Below are 14653 nucleotides of genomic sequence, written 5' to 3'. Positions count from 1 at the left end.
ACGAGGACCAGAAGTTCACTCAGCAGTTACAGACCCAGTGGACAGAACGAGTCTCCAAAAGGAACACCTAAAAGAGGTGCCTGAAAATCTGTAAAGTATCATATTTTCTTTTTTTCTCCAAACTTTAGAGGAAATAGAAGCTACATCTACAAACATTAAAAAAAAATTTTTTTTTTGACTAAAGACCAAATCTGAAGGAGCACGTGGCTGGCTCCGTCAGCCGAGCATCTGACTCTTGGTTTTGGCTCAGGTCACAAACTCAGGGTCCTGGGGGTAAGCCCCGTGTCAGGCTCTACCACTCAGCAAAGAGGCTACTTGTCCCTCCATCCATCTGCCCCTCCTCTCTCTCCCTGAAAAAAAAAAACAAATAAAACCTTAAAAAAGAGAGAGAGACCGCGAGAGAGGTTCATATGATATATAATATTATTGCAAGTGGAAATGGTGAGACGTGGGCTGATCGGTCAGTAAAATACAAGGTAAATTCAAGGTAATTGGATGGTTAAAATTACAGGGAAGATGAGGAAGAGAAAAGAATCCAGCGCAGCTACATTTCCTGATTTAACAATGTGTCGATGCATCGTTCCAGGCACGAGTCGAGAAGCCAAAGACGAGGAACTTGTTGCTTCAGGAAAGTGATGACGTCCGTGTGAGGCAGTTTGAGTGTGAAATGTGTGTGAGACATTCCCGGTGTAAGGACCTATTTAGCCAGAGCGACTCCATCTCCGTTAAATAGCCGTTTTGTTGTTTGTGCGGTGAACTTAAATTGACCCTGCCCCCCCACCCCCAGAGAAACTTACTTAGAAGCAAGTCTGGGAAACCGGTAAAATATGGTCGGCCGGTCCCTGGTACAGAGCCCAGAATGCGCGGACGAGTCAGGCCAGGTGGGGACATGGAATCAGTGAAGCGCACATTCTGTCTCTCTAACCACGGGAGAATGTAACCCCCACCTTCGGGGCGCCAAGCTTGAGCGCCAGTTCTGACCGGAGTGATGGGTTCGTTCCAACAGCCACTGCAGGGTAAACTGGAATTCAAGTGGCCACTTGCCTGCATGCGGCCCGACACGACTATGCAATGTTACAATCCCACTGGCCACCGATGTGTGGCCGGGCCTTCGCTCTAGAAGAGTTAGTCTGTGAGGCTGGGAGGCGTCGCTCACTTCGGAGGCCGCGCTGGCCGGTCAGTCTGACTTCTAATACTCGTTAAAAAACGTGCACCTTGTCTCAGTCTCGCTCTTTGATAACGGACGCTGAGAACAGGAGCCATGAACCAGGCAGCCCAGTATGTAGACGTGGGGCTCAAGGCCGATGTCTCTGCTGGAGACAGAAACGTGACAGTCGAAGCGTAAAGGTTCATCGCTTCCACGGACTGGTGTGTGAGAAACGGACTTTGTACAGCGTTTGCTCTGGACCAGGCACTCTTCTTCTTCAGGTGGTTTTACAAACTTCAGTCTGTGTGACCTGTGACTCTACGAGGTCAGTGTGAAGACTGGAAACAGATACCCGAGAGCGAAAGTCCGCAGAATGAGGAAGAGGAAAAGATCTGAGTCGAGCGAAGAACTCGCCAGGGAAGCAGGAGGAGACCCGGCGAGCTACAGCGGCAGGAACGTGAGGGGACATGGGCACTTGGAGTCGACACTGTCTAAAGCACAAAGGGTTCGAAGTAAGGCAAGAGCTAAAAACACATGCGTGGGGTTTTGTGACCGTGACATTGTCATCGCCCTTGCAAAATTACAGAGGATTTGGTTCGGTTTCATGGGCAGCAGCAGGTGAGCTATCGAAGGGACTGAGCAGAGGCTGTGAAAACAGCAAGTTAGGGTACCATTTTATGAGCGGACCCTGAAGAACCAGGAGTCAGGGACACTTGTGGGGGGTAGAGTTCGTTTCTGCCACTAGAGAGAGGGAGGCAAAAGCTAAAACAAAAGTAAAATGAACAGAGGGGCCCTGGGGGGCTCCATTGGTTACGCTCCCAACTCTTGATTCCAGCTCAGGTCGTGATCTCAGGGTCCCGAGACTGAGCCCTGCAGGCTCCACACTCAGCAGGGAGCCCGCCCCTCCCCCCGCTCCCACACATGCTCTCCGTCTTTCTGAAATAAATAAGTGAATCTTTGAAAAAATAAAATGAATAGAGGGTCCTGGGCAGCAGGCGAAGAGGGTCTTTGGCCTGAAGGAGAGAGTATATTCCGTTAAAACAACACGTTCTCTTTTTCTCTGGGGCCAGGGAGATAGAGGGACGCGATGCACGTCCAAGTGTGCGCACGCACGTGTGTGTGAGAGTTGTTAAAGGACAAGTAGAAAGTAGATTTTCTTGCTGTGACTCAATTTTCTAGGTGACTGAGAGGTTGAGATCGTTCAAAAAGTCAAGACGTAGTGGGCTTTAAAAACGTGAGGGTTTGATCCTCTCTCGATGCAATAAAAGGGCATATTGAAAATTTCTATTAAAGGATTTATGGGGGGGGGGCGCCTGGGTGGCTCAGTGGGTTAGGCCTCTGCCTTCGGCTCAGGTCATGATCTCAGGGTCCTGGGATCGAGTCCTGCATCGGGCTCTCTGCTCAGTGGGGAGCCTGCTTCTCCCTCTCTCTCTGCCTGCCTCTCTGCCTACTTGTGATCTCTCTCTGTCAAATAAATAAATAAATAAAATCTTTAAAAAAAAAAAAGGATTTATGGGTTTCTGGAATCCAAAATTATCAATGCATAATAATTTATGCCTCAAAAGTCAGTGCTCCTTTTCTCTCTCCGGATATAAAAATTAAACTTTGGAAGGATTCAGCGTTGGATTTTGTGAACTGGACAGACATAAAAGACTTTGAGGAGTGTTGGCCTGAGCAAATACACAAGAGAAATTGTTCGTGCAGAAAAATACGCTCTAGTAAGGGACACGGATTACGCCACTGAGATTATGGACATATTTTGAACTGTTTTTAATGATTTACTTCTTTATTTTAGAGAGAGCGACAGAGCTCATGCACAGGATCAGGGGAGGGTCGATGGGAGAGGGAGAGAAGCAGACTCCTGCCGAGCCAGTGCCCGCGGGCTCGGGGCTGGACCTCACAACCCTGAGATCAGGACCTGAGTCGAAGTCTACAGGGGGCTGCTCAGCCGCCCGAGCCCCCCAGTTGCCCCGTATCTGGGACGCCCGGCACCACTGTCTCCGTTATCTTACTTGCTGCGCATTTAACCACATTCTTTATCACTTTCACGGGAATCAGCAGTCTGTTCAGAGTCTAGTTCTCAGGGAGAGATAACCTAGAACTGCCCCAGGGGTACATTTATTAATAATAAACTGGTCAGGGGCGCCTGGGTGGCTCAGTGGGTTAAAGCCTCTGCCTACAGCTCAGGTGATGATCCCAGGTCCTGGCATCAAGCCCCGCATAGGGCTCTCCTCTCAGTGGGAAGCCTGCATCTCTTCCTCTCTCTCTGCCTACTTGTGATCTCTGTCTGTCAAGTAATAAATAAAATCTTTTAAATAAATAAATCAACTGGTCAGTAGTCCGCATTCATGGGTGACTCCACTCCTCTCACAGGGATTGGTATTTAATTGTCTCTACATGATAAATCGCTAGCCAACAGCACGAGATAGAATATGCGCCATGTTCCCAGGATGGGCACTTTTGAACAAAATCCTTTTTCTAATGGAGCCACACGGGAAAGGCCACATGATGTCCCTGTTCACTGGCCTCGATGCGGTGCCTTTGGCTGAAGCAACCATCATGTACGACTGAGAATTACCTGAAATAAAACTGCATGTCAGGGGTGCCTGGGGGGCTCAGTCAGTGAAGCCTCTGCCTTCAGCTCGGGTTGTGGTCCCAGGGTCCTGGGGTTGACCCCTCATGGGGCTCTCTGCTCAGCGGGGACCTGCTTCCCCTCCACCGCCTGCTGCTCCCTCTGCTTGTGCTCTCTCTGTCCCAAATAAATAAATAAAGCCTTAAAAAGAAAACTAGCTGCTCTAAGTGATAGAGAGAAAAGGACAGATCCTGGTTCGCTAACCAGTCTTGAAGCCCGTTACCCCTCTGCTTTGTGTGATAAGACCATGTAACCAGGTACGTAGCCTCAATGTCTAAGCTAGCGGTGCTGCGGCTCTGTCCTGCCACCAGCCCGATGTGACCTAACTGGTAGTTATTGTGCCATTTTTGCTTCTACAAACTGGTTATGAATCAATTTGTTTCAACTGCTCTTACTTGGAGGATGTTGAGGAGATGAGATAACACCAGTACTACACAGCCCAGGTCAGAATCCCCGTTCCGTATCATTAAAACTGTTTGACATTAAAATAATGCCTGATGGGGGTGTCTGGGTGGCTCAGTTGGTTGGACAACTGCCTTCGGCTCAGATGGTGATCCTGGGGTCCTGGAATCGAGTCCGCGCCCGGCTCCCTGCTCAGAAGGGAGGCTGCTTCTCCCTCTGACCCTCATGCCCTCTCAAGTAAATAAATAAAATCTTAAAAATTTAAAAAAAAGTAAAATAATGCCTGATGTTTTCTTATAAAAGAGTCAAATTTTTAAAGTCTTTTTAAAACAGCTTTAGTGTCTTTTTTTTAATTAATCTCTTTAATTAACCCAACATGGACTGAAACTCACCACCCTGAAATCAAGACCTGCCTGGTCTCCTCCGTCTACTGACTGAGCCAACCGGGAACCCCTGCACAGTGAATTCTTAGATTATGTTTCAGAAGTACATGTAGAGGAAAGGTAGAATATGGGAAACAATGAAGCAAAATGCAATGCTTTGGTAAGTAAATAATATTAGAAACACAGAGTGGTTCAAAAAGAAAACAAAATCAAAACAACAACCAAAAAACCCTCCTGAAATAATTGCAGACTATTCACTCCACTCATGTTTACCTAAAGATTGGCCAATTCCCCAGGAAAACATCTCCTGGGTCTGGTTCTTATTACAGGAAGTGACATTTCCGGAGAATTGTGTAATGTAAAATTCCCTAATGTTAGTTCATTGGTCAAATCCTAACACTGATTTGTAGAGTAGATTGTGATAAAAAGCTTTGTTACTCTTTCTTTTACTTTCAGAAGCAGCGCTCAGATATGATTTTATAAAGTTTCTTCTAAGAATAATACATTAAAAGTTGCTCACCATGAGGCTTAACTTCTTGTCATGTAGAATATAAGAAATGAAAGTAAAAAGTAAAAGAAGGCAGCTTTAATTTATTTGAGTTCATCTTTCCTCATCACGGTGACTCTGATTCCCATACTAACCCAGTTTAGTTAAAGGAAATCTTGTCAGAGGTACTGTTTTCATTTCTTTTTTAAAAAATTTTTATTTATTTATTGGACAGAGAGAGAGAGATCACAAGCAGGCAGAGAGGCAGGCAGAAGAGGGGGAAGAAGGCTCCCTGCTGAGCAGAGAGCCCAACGCGGGGCTTGATCCCAGGACCCTGAGATCATGACCCGAGCCGAAGGCAGAGGCTTCACCCACTGAGCCACCTGGGTGCCCACTGCTTCCATTTCTTTTCTTTAAGGGGGAAGAAGCAGATAAAGTTGGTATTCTATATCTAAACCGAACCTGAGTTTTCTGAGAATTCAATTCTCTTCAACTACTAATGCTAACAAACAGAAGTAAATAGAAAACACACACATGAGTGCAGTAAATTTAGGTGTGAGGAGAAAGAAAAGAGCTGGATACATTCAGTGTGGCTTTCTCTGTCACTGGCAGTTCCGCCTTAAACAGAGAACAATGCAGAAGAATCGGGGGCGCCTGAGCGGCTCTCTCTCTGTCTGCTGTCTGCCTAGCTAGCCCTCTGTCTCTCATGTCTCTCTTCTGGTTATATAACTCACTCGTTGATTCTAATGACTCTAATGAATCTTTTGGTTATACAAGTGTATTAATTCTTCCAGCAATTGCACTATTGGGTATTTACCCTAAAGATACAAACGTAGTGATCCAAAGGGGCACGTGCACCCGAATGTTTATAGCAGCAATGTCCACAATAGCCAAACTATGGAAAGAACCTAGATGTCCATCCACAGATGAATGGATCAAGAAGATGTGGTATATATACACAATGGAATACTATGCAGCCATCAAAAGAAATGAAATCTTGCCATTTGCGACAACATGGATGGAACTAGAGCAAATCATGCTTAGCGAAATAAGTCAAGCGGAGAAAGACAACTATCATATGATCTCCCTGATATGAGGAAGTGGTGATGCAACATGGGGGCTTAAGTGGGTAGGAGAAGAATCAATGAAACAAGATGGGATTGGGAGGGAGACAAACCATAAGTGACTCTTAATCTCACAAAACAAACTGAGGGTTGCTGGGGGGAGGGGGTTTGGGAGAAGGGGGTGGGATTACGGACATTGGGGAGGGTATGTGCTTGGGTGAGTGCTGTGAAGTGTGTAAACCTGGTGATTCACTGACCTGTACCCCTGGGGATAAAAATATATGTTTATAAAAAATAAATAATTAATTTAAAAAAATAAAAAATTAAACATGCATAAAAAAAAAAAGATTTTGATTTTTAGAGAGAGACAGAGAGAACATGAGTGGGGAGGGGCGGAGGGAAAGAGAGAGAGAATTTCAAACAGACTCTGTGCTGAGCTCGGAGCCTGGCATGGGGCTCCACCTCACCACCCTGAGAGCATGACCTGAGCCTCAAATCAAGAATCAGACCCTTAACCAATGGAGCCAGCCAGGCGCCCCAATAATTTATTAATTCTAATGACTCTATTAACTCACACTGACTGTGACATCTATGGGCAGGAGGTATACGAACTTTGGAAAGACGTAGGAAGACAGTTGAGACCGTTCAAATCAGAACTGTGAGTGATAGCTAGTGGAGTTCAAGCTGACACTACCTTTTCCTAGTTCAAGAATCAATAACTGAAGTCAGGTCAAATTTCTTATTTCCCCTCAAAGTCTGTTGCAGTCCCAAATTTTGTGTCTGTTTAGACAAATATATTAGAGTCTTCTCAATGTTCTGCTTCTGATTATCTCAATTTATTTGAGAAAAGCTCAAGAAAACTCTTGCCCCTCCCCTAATTACACAGAAGAACCTAAACCGGGGGATCTTTCCCAGAATACAGGTTATTAGCGGAGATAAATTTTAGCTTGAGTGACCTAGCTGTAGGACGGTACGAATATCTAATCACCCAACGTCTGTTCACCGGACATCTCTGTGAACCCCACCCTTTCCTCCGAGTGCGAGACCTCCACCCACTTCTTCTTAGCTCAGGATGACAAAACTACCTCGTCCTGCCGGGCTGTCTCTGGAATTTGTCTGCCTGTGTGGATTCCCATATGTATGATAACGAATTTGATTTCTCCTGTCAATCTGCCTCGCGTCAGTTTAGTCTACGTCCAGCCAGAAGGGCTTCTGAAGAGGCCACGAAGCAGGTAACTTTGTTCTGGCTGGAAAAGGGTTATTACTTCCAAATATTATCTAAAGTTTTCATCCTTAAGCACAATAGATTGCGACTGTCGGTGACGTACCCATCCTGAGTTCAGCTTCCCGGAGTCATCGTTATAAAGGAATAGGCAGCCCCGGGGAGCTGAGTCAAGCACTTGTAGGAACCGTGAGTGTGCTCACCTTTGGCTACTTCCGTTCCAGATGCAAAATGTCAGACCCGTGGAAGAATGAGAGCTATGGGCCCAGAGAATGAAAGACAATGATGCCACTTCCTTTCTGACTCAGAGCATCCTACAAATAGTTCTCTTTTCCTCTGGTTCCTTACAACTAATGCTCATTATTTTACAGTTTTATAAAGATGAGTTAGTTTATCCAAGTAATCATTTCTTTCTTTCTTGTCCAAATTCAACCTAATACATACTCATTTAATCAGGAATTGGGTAACATCTTCTTCTAAATGCCCTACTTAATTCCTTTGATTGTGATTTTCTGAGAATTGGGAACAGAGTGTTGATTTTTTTGGTAAGCTACTTTAAATCTTAATGACTAAATTAATATATATATTATTAAAATGTATGACATTGCATACTTTTTGTATCATGCAAAGAATATAATATATAAAAAGTATATACTGGGAAAGTCTGGGTGGCTCAGTGGGTTACGCATCTGCCCTTGGCTCAGATCATGATCCCAGGGTTCTGGGAAGGAGCCTGCATCAGGCGTCTTGGTCAGCAGGGAGCCTGCTTCTCCTTCTGCCTGCTGCTCCCCCTGCTTGTGCAGGTGCTTTATCTCTTTCTCTGACAAATAAACAAATAAACTCTTTAAATAAATAAATAAATAAATAAAAAGCATATAGTTAATGCTTAACTTTGAAGATACTAAAAATTGAATCTGCTTATTCAAGGGTAACGACAGAACTGAAAGTGGTCTTGAAATGATTTAATCTCCTCTTTGGTTCTCAAAAAGATCTTTTCTCAAAGATTTCTTTTTCATGGGATAACTTTATGGCTTATCTCACACCAAAAACCTTACAAAGAGGGGCACCTGGCTGTCTCAGTTGGCAGTGCATGCCACTCTTGATGTCAGGGCTGAGTTTGAGCCCCATGCTGGGCAGAGAGATTGCTTAAAAACAAAAATCTTAAAAAAAAAAAAAAACTTTATAAAGATAACTTCTTTACTTTGCCATCTGCAGGACATATTACTACCTGTTTCTCTTTTTAACCCTAAGTCTATACATTGTTTTCTTTAGCTGTTTAATCACGCCCAGATAAAGCCTTCATGGCGACATGTAAGCTCCTGCGGCAAACGACACACTCCTCTCTAAAATGCAGATACGCATACGCACAGACACTTTTTCACACACATTTCTGAAGACCACGCGTGGATGCCCACTCATTCCTGTCTTTTTAAGTGAGGCGTCCAGTACCTATGACAAGGACGGATGGCCCCTTGTATCTCTCTGGCTCCTCAACATGGAGATGACGGTATGGTGTGCAGCAAGTGATAGTGGGAAGACTAATGTTGGTAGAACAGTGAAGTGGCAAATAGTCATTTCAGGAACCTCTAACCTTTTTCAGGGCTTTAATTAATGAATGCAATCCTAGAACGGCTTTAAAGGAGATGACCACTATAGAAAAAAATCTCTCCTGCCATGTGAATTGAAGCTAATCTAAATTCTCCTGATTAAACGTCTTTCCTCAGGATTTCCTTAAGAGAAAACATACCAAGAGAGGTTAATCCTGGGAGGTCTGGAACCGGATGTAATAAAATTATTGGCACCGAAAGAAGGGCCTAGGCATTTCTAGGAAAAACTGCTTATTTCACAATTTTTTGATAAACCACATTAACATCAGGATGTGGATGTATAATGATTTCTCGTTGTGTAACTGCTTCCTTGCCTCGTAGACTGAAGGACTACGCTAAATGAGATTAAAACCACGGAACTCAAACAGGATGTGCAGAGACTCGAATAATGCACATGCTCTCATCCATGGCTATGAAGTCAAATTCTAATGTTGAATATAAATTTTGTCGACAGTATTTATTATTTGGGATCATGCTTGCTTCGCCTGGCAGAGATGATTGCACTCTGAGGTACTGTTAAGCATCCTCATAGATACCCACGTCACCGGACTCGCGGAGAGAGAGGAGCGTCCTGAGAAGGACAACGGCCTCCGACGTGGGCAACATAAACGACTTTCTTAACGTGTAAATCTGTTCAAAAGATAATTAGCCCCCAATTTTGACAAATGTATCATAGTACTATGTTAATAAAAGGCATTTGGAACCAATGGCTAGTCTTTCTAGCTTCATAAATTTTCTGTAAATCTAAATATATTTAATTAAAAAATTTTTTAAAAGATAAGTCACTGAAACCAGAATAATGACATTGTAGTGTGTTACTAATAACATATATGGAACCAAGATGTATGACTACAGTAGCACAAAGGCCAAGGAAGGAAAAGTAGAAGTTTACTGTTTGAAGTTTCTTATGCTGTGAGAGAAGTGGCTTAAAATCTCTTGAAAGTAGACTGAGATATATCAAAGCCCCAAACAACTGTTAAAATAAAAATATTGAGAGCAAATAAACCAACAGAGGAATTAAATATTATCATACATAATACTAAATTCAAAAGAAGACCCCAAGTAAGTAAAAAAGAAAACAAAAATAGGACCAATAGAACAATAGCTTAATGAAAGACTAAAATCCAAACATATCAATTATCACATCAAATGTAAATGTTCTAATTTAAAGGCAGATATTGTCTGGGGCACCTGGGTGGGTCATCAGTTAAGCGTCCCACTCTTGATTTTGGCTGAGATCGTGACCTCAGGGTCATGGAATCAAGACCTGTCTTGGGCTCTTTGCTCAGGGAAGTTGGCTTCTCTCTCTTTCTCTCTCCCTCTGTTCCTTCCCCGGCTAAAGCATGCGCACATATAGACACACACACTTTCTCAAATAAATAAAATCTTCAAAAATTAAATAAAGGCAAATTTTGACTGATTGAATAAAACATCAAGACCAAACGATATGTTGCCTAAAAGCCCATTTTATATACGAACACAGAAGTTACAAGTTCAAAGACCTTGATATAGACTGATAAAATAGAGAAGGTACAAATCACTCATGTCAAAAAATAGAGGTTTCACATCATTATCGATTCTAGTATGTTAATATTATAAACAAATTTATGCCTATAAATTTGACATCTTAGATAAAAGCACCAATTTCTCAAAAGACACAAACTAACAAAGCTCACTGAAGAAGAAATAGATAACTTGTATATCCTTATAATTATTTTTTTTAAAAAATCAAATTTTGTAATTATAAACCTTTCTACAAAGAAAACTTCAGTCCCAGATGGTTTCACTGGCGAATTGCACCAAACATTTAAAGTAGAAATAATATGAATTTTACATCAACTACTCCAGAAAATTTAACAGAAGGGAGGGAATACTTGCCAACCCAATCTGTGAGTCCCAAATTACTCTGGTACCAAAACCAAAAAAAAAATATGACAAAAAAAAAAAAAACAGCCTCCAGTACAGCAATATTAGGTAAAAATATGTTCCTGTTTTCATCAGGAAACAAAATAGGAAGAATTTGCTTTGATTTTTAAAAATTCAGGTATCCAACACCATAATATTTGTACTTTTATTCTATTATTTGAGAAAATGAAAAGGGAATGTTATTAGGAGTCTAGAATTCTTCAAACTGAATTGTTGTTAACAGTTTTCTTTTAGTATTCTCTATTGTAGTAGATACACCATAAAATATGCCATTGTAACCATTTTAAGTGTACAGGGCAGTAGCGTTAATTCCTCTCACAATGCTGTACAATCATCGCCACTATCTACTTCTGAGATCCTTGTCACCCCAACCAGATCTCTGTATGCAGTAAGCAATAACTCACCATTCAGCCCTTTCCCTGATGCTGGCAGACTCCAGTACACTCTCGGGCTGTGTGAACTTGTCTACTCTGGATAGACACATGGAATTATGTTCTTCTGTGTCTGGCTTATTTCACTTGGCAGAACGTTTTCAGGGTTCATTCATGTAGCATGAGTCAGAAATTCATTCATTTGTTTTCATGTATATTTGAAAATAGTTGGCCCAAAAATAAGCAAGAGTAGGCATATGAAATTTTGATATAATTGTTTTGATTCATTTCCTTAGATACTATAGTTTCCTAAGTGAACCCTAAAAATATTATCAGAATTTGCAACAAACACTATTTTTCTGAAGACTCAACCCATTACTAAGATTTACTCCATTTCTAAGCCTTGTGGAATGAAAAATGAGGGGATGTCTCCAGATGGGTCATTATGGACAGTCAGACACGGAGACAGACAGACTGACGGCAGAGTGGTGCTGGTGCTGAGGGTGTGATACAGCTGAAGGGATCCGTGGCACATTACGTTTGGTGATCAAAACCCTACATTTTATTAGGGCCATAGGGATTGATGCCTTCACACTTCTGATGTTGAAATGGCCTAATCAACAACATAATACCTACTCAGTGTGGAGAGAATGCTACCAGTACATTTTGATTTGGGGATTCCTTCCAATAAGTCCATGTCACCTCGGGAAACTCGCCCACCAGATGGAAAAACTGGGATAGAAATATTGCATCATTGGAACTTCCACTGCGGGCCATGGTGTCCTTTTACTCTTTTGTTTTTAAAATAAAATTAAAGCGTGTTTATTCCAACCGAGAGAGAACATAAACCCCCAAGGGAAGGCCTGAAGAGAGATGAATAGAGGAGGTTTGACATGGGCCCAGCACTTTTGGCTATTGCTTCTGGAAAAAAGAAATGTGGAAAAGACTAGGTCACCCTCAACCTTTTGTTAGTTGAATCTTTTTGTTCCCCAAAGATTTTATCTATTTATTTGAGAGAAAGAGAACAGAGAAAGAGGGAGCAGCAGACCCACTGTTGACTGAGCAGAGTGTGGAATGAGGGGCTCAGTCACAGGACCCTGACACCATGACCTGAGCTGAACGCAGACACCCAACAGACTGAGCCACCCAGGCGCCCCTCAGTAGTTGAGTCTAAGCTCTTGTTCTACACCTACCACTTGGAGAAGAAGTGGAAACAAGGAAAGAAGAGTAAGGGGAAGACTGGGCTCCTGGAAACGGTGTATCCTGCCAAGAAACCAGTTACTGAGGATCTCAGAGACCCAAGAGAGATGGTCTAGCATGAAAGAATTTTCTGGAATAAATTGTACCCTTTCTTCGTTTGGGTTAGATTTAATATTCAGAAACGAGGACTTCATTAGTAGCTCAACTTCTTTTTATTTTTTGTTAAGATGTTAATTATTTATTGGAGAGAGAGAGCATGATAGGGGAGGGTCAGAGGGAGAAGCAGACCCCCTGCCAAGCAGGGAGCAGGATGTGGGTCTCAATCCTATGACTCCAAGATCATGACCTGAGCCAAAGGCAGTTGCTTAACCAACTGAGCCACCCAGGCACCCAAGTTACTCAATTTCTTGAATTCAGATTTCTCCAAACCACAAAACAATCAGAAGGAATTATAGTAATGATATATTTCTATAAAAACTAATGCATTTAAGAATATTTGTTTTAAAAAAGGCAGCTCTATAAATTAATTTCCCAAGTTAAATATTTTAGATGGAAAACAGAAAAGCGAGTGGTCGGAGACCGTCTTTACTGAAACAGTGGAATTAGATTACAGGACAGTTCCCTGATGGTGTCTACAGACCAAAAATGAATTGGCAATACAATTAACCTATTTTAACCAATACTATTATTATTCAACTTAGCTAATGTATACTAACAAATAGTTTGAAAACCCCATTCTAAGAACTTCCTTCCCTTTCCAGATTGTCTTTCCTGCCTTTTACTTTTTTACTTTGCTTTTTTTTCCTGCTAATTACGTGGTGATATGAGGTATAATCTGTCTTAAAAATTCCAGACACTGAATTCAAGCCAACCATTTCTAAAGAATATATAGCACATCTGCTATTTGGTCAGCTGTTATGTATTCTGGGAATAAGTAAAGCCTTTTGAACTTGGCCTTTTCTTCCAGTAGTTAGTCATCCTGTCCAGTTATCTTTTGAATTTGAGTAATACAGATAACCAAGATCAGGGAATTCATTGTGAAGAAAAGAGTAAATTAATGTTATGAAAACTACAATTTAACACAAAATAGTTTTCCACTTCATAGATTATCTCTCAATTTAGCAAAAATGTTTATTATAGAAGCTTCTAGTCAAAATAGTTGTGTGACCAACACGTAAGTGAAGCCTTGGGTGACAGACAAGCAATCAGACCAGTAAGCACCGAGAGCGTAATTCATGTGGACAGGAGCCGCGTTTCCCAGGAGGATTTTGATCCAGTCATTGGAGGTGAAACAAATTCTTAAAGGTATCAGACTAGACCTTTAAAAAAACAAAAACAAAACAAAATTTGTGCCATTCAGCACATCTAATAGAAAGAGGAACCAAATGGTAACGGGATGTCACTGAAGTTCTCCAGGAGGATTCTAAGGTCGGGCACCTCAAGACACATTTGGTTTCCCAGTGTAACGATTCAAATTGTTAAAGTATTTTAAAGTTTTGGTTTTAAATCTATAATGTTAATTATCTGTATTTACATTATTTTTAATGTAATCTCCGATGATCTCTGAGTATCTAATATCATTTTATTAACCCGCAGTCTCTGAATCAAATTTCATACTCCAACACATTTTCAAAGACATTACTCACTTTTTAGCTTAAAGATCAGATGAGATACAGATAGTACGTCTTGAAATAATCATCACTAGAATGATGAATCACAAAAATCTAAACATGTTTTAGGAAAGGGTTGTGTTAGGTTTAAAAACTTTTCAGTATCTCAAAATTGACATGTTTCCCTTCTGACCTAAATATTAGGCCTTTACACATAAAATACGGCTCTCTGGGCTGTATGCTTCCTGCCTGGGTTCTGCTCTTTGTGTTTATCACACAGTTTACAGAGTCATTTGTGACTAATTTCCAGAGCACTGTGACTCAGGGTGGCTGTTGCTTATCTTTTCTTTTTCTCCTACATGGCTCTGCTCTTGGCCTTCATTTTTTGGTAATACTTACATAAAAGAGCTTTCTCCATCATTAAATAACTTGGTCTCATTGTAGTTCTGTGGTGGTGTGCTTCTATAGTATGTGCTTTTATTTACTAATGTCTTTTCATAACCATCACGACATGATAGTACATCATGGAGATCTAAGGAGATCTATTGCTCTAATTAACATAATTACATTATCTGTAGTGCAATTCTCATCCTTATACTTAT

General features: G+C 41.7%; 1 protein-coding gene across 8 annotated transcripts in view; it reads right to left on the bottom strand.

Annotated features, from left to right (window-relative positions):
* Window positions 1–14653, bottom strand: part of TFPI (tissue factor pathway inhibitor) — a 99764-nt gene that overhangs the window by 49496 nt on the left and 35615 nt on the right. The window contains exon 1 of one of the 8 annotated variants that reach the window (XM_082691078.1): window positions 11275–11317. The exons of 6 other annotated variants lie outside the window; for them this stretch is intronic. The gene's annotated coding sequence lies outside the window, so the exon portion shown is untranslated. Of the gene's footprint in view, window positions 1–3725; window positions 3892–11274; window positions 11318–14653 lie in introns of those variants that run through there. One more of the 8 variants, XM_082691077.1, reaches the window with a different exon arrangement.

The sequence above is a fragment of the Mustela nivalis genome, assembly GCF_964662115.1.
Source record: "Mustela nivalis genome assembly, chromosome: 11".
In the NCBI taxonomy this organism is placed as follows: Eukaryota; Metazoa; Chordata; class Mammalia; order Carnivora; family Mustelidae; genus Mustela; species Mustela nivalis.
Note: the sequence above shows the minus strand (reverse complement) of the source record. Positions and strands in the feature narration are given on the sequence as shown.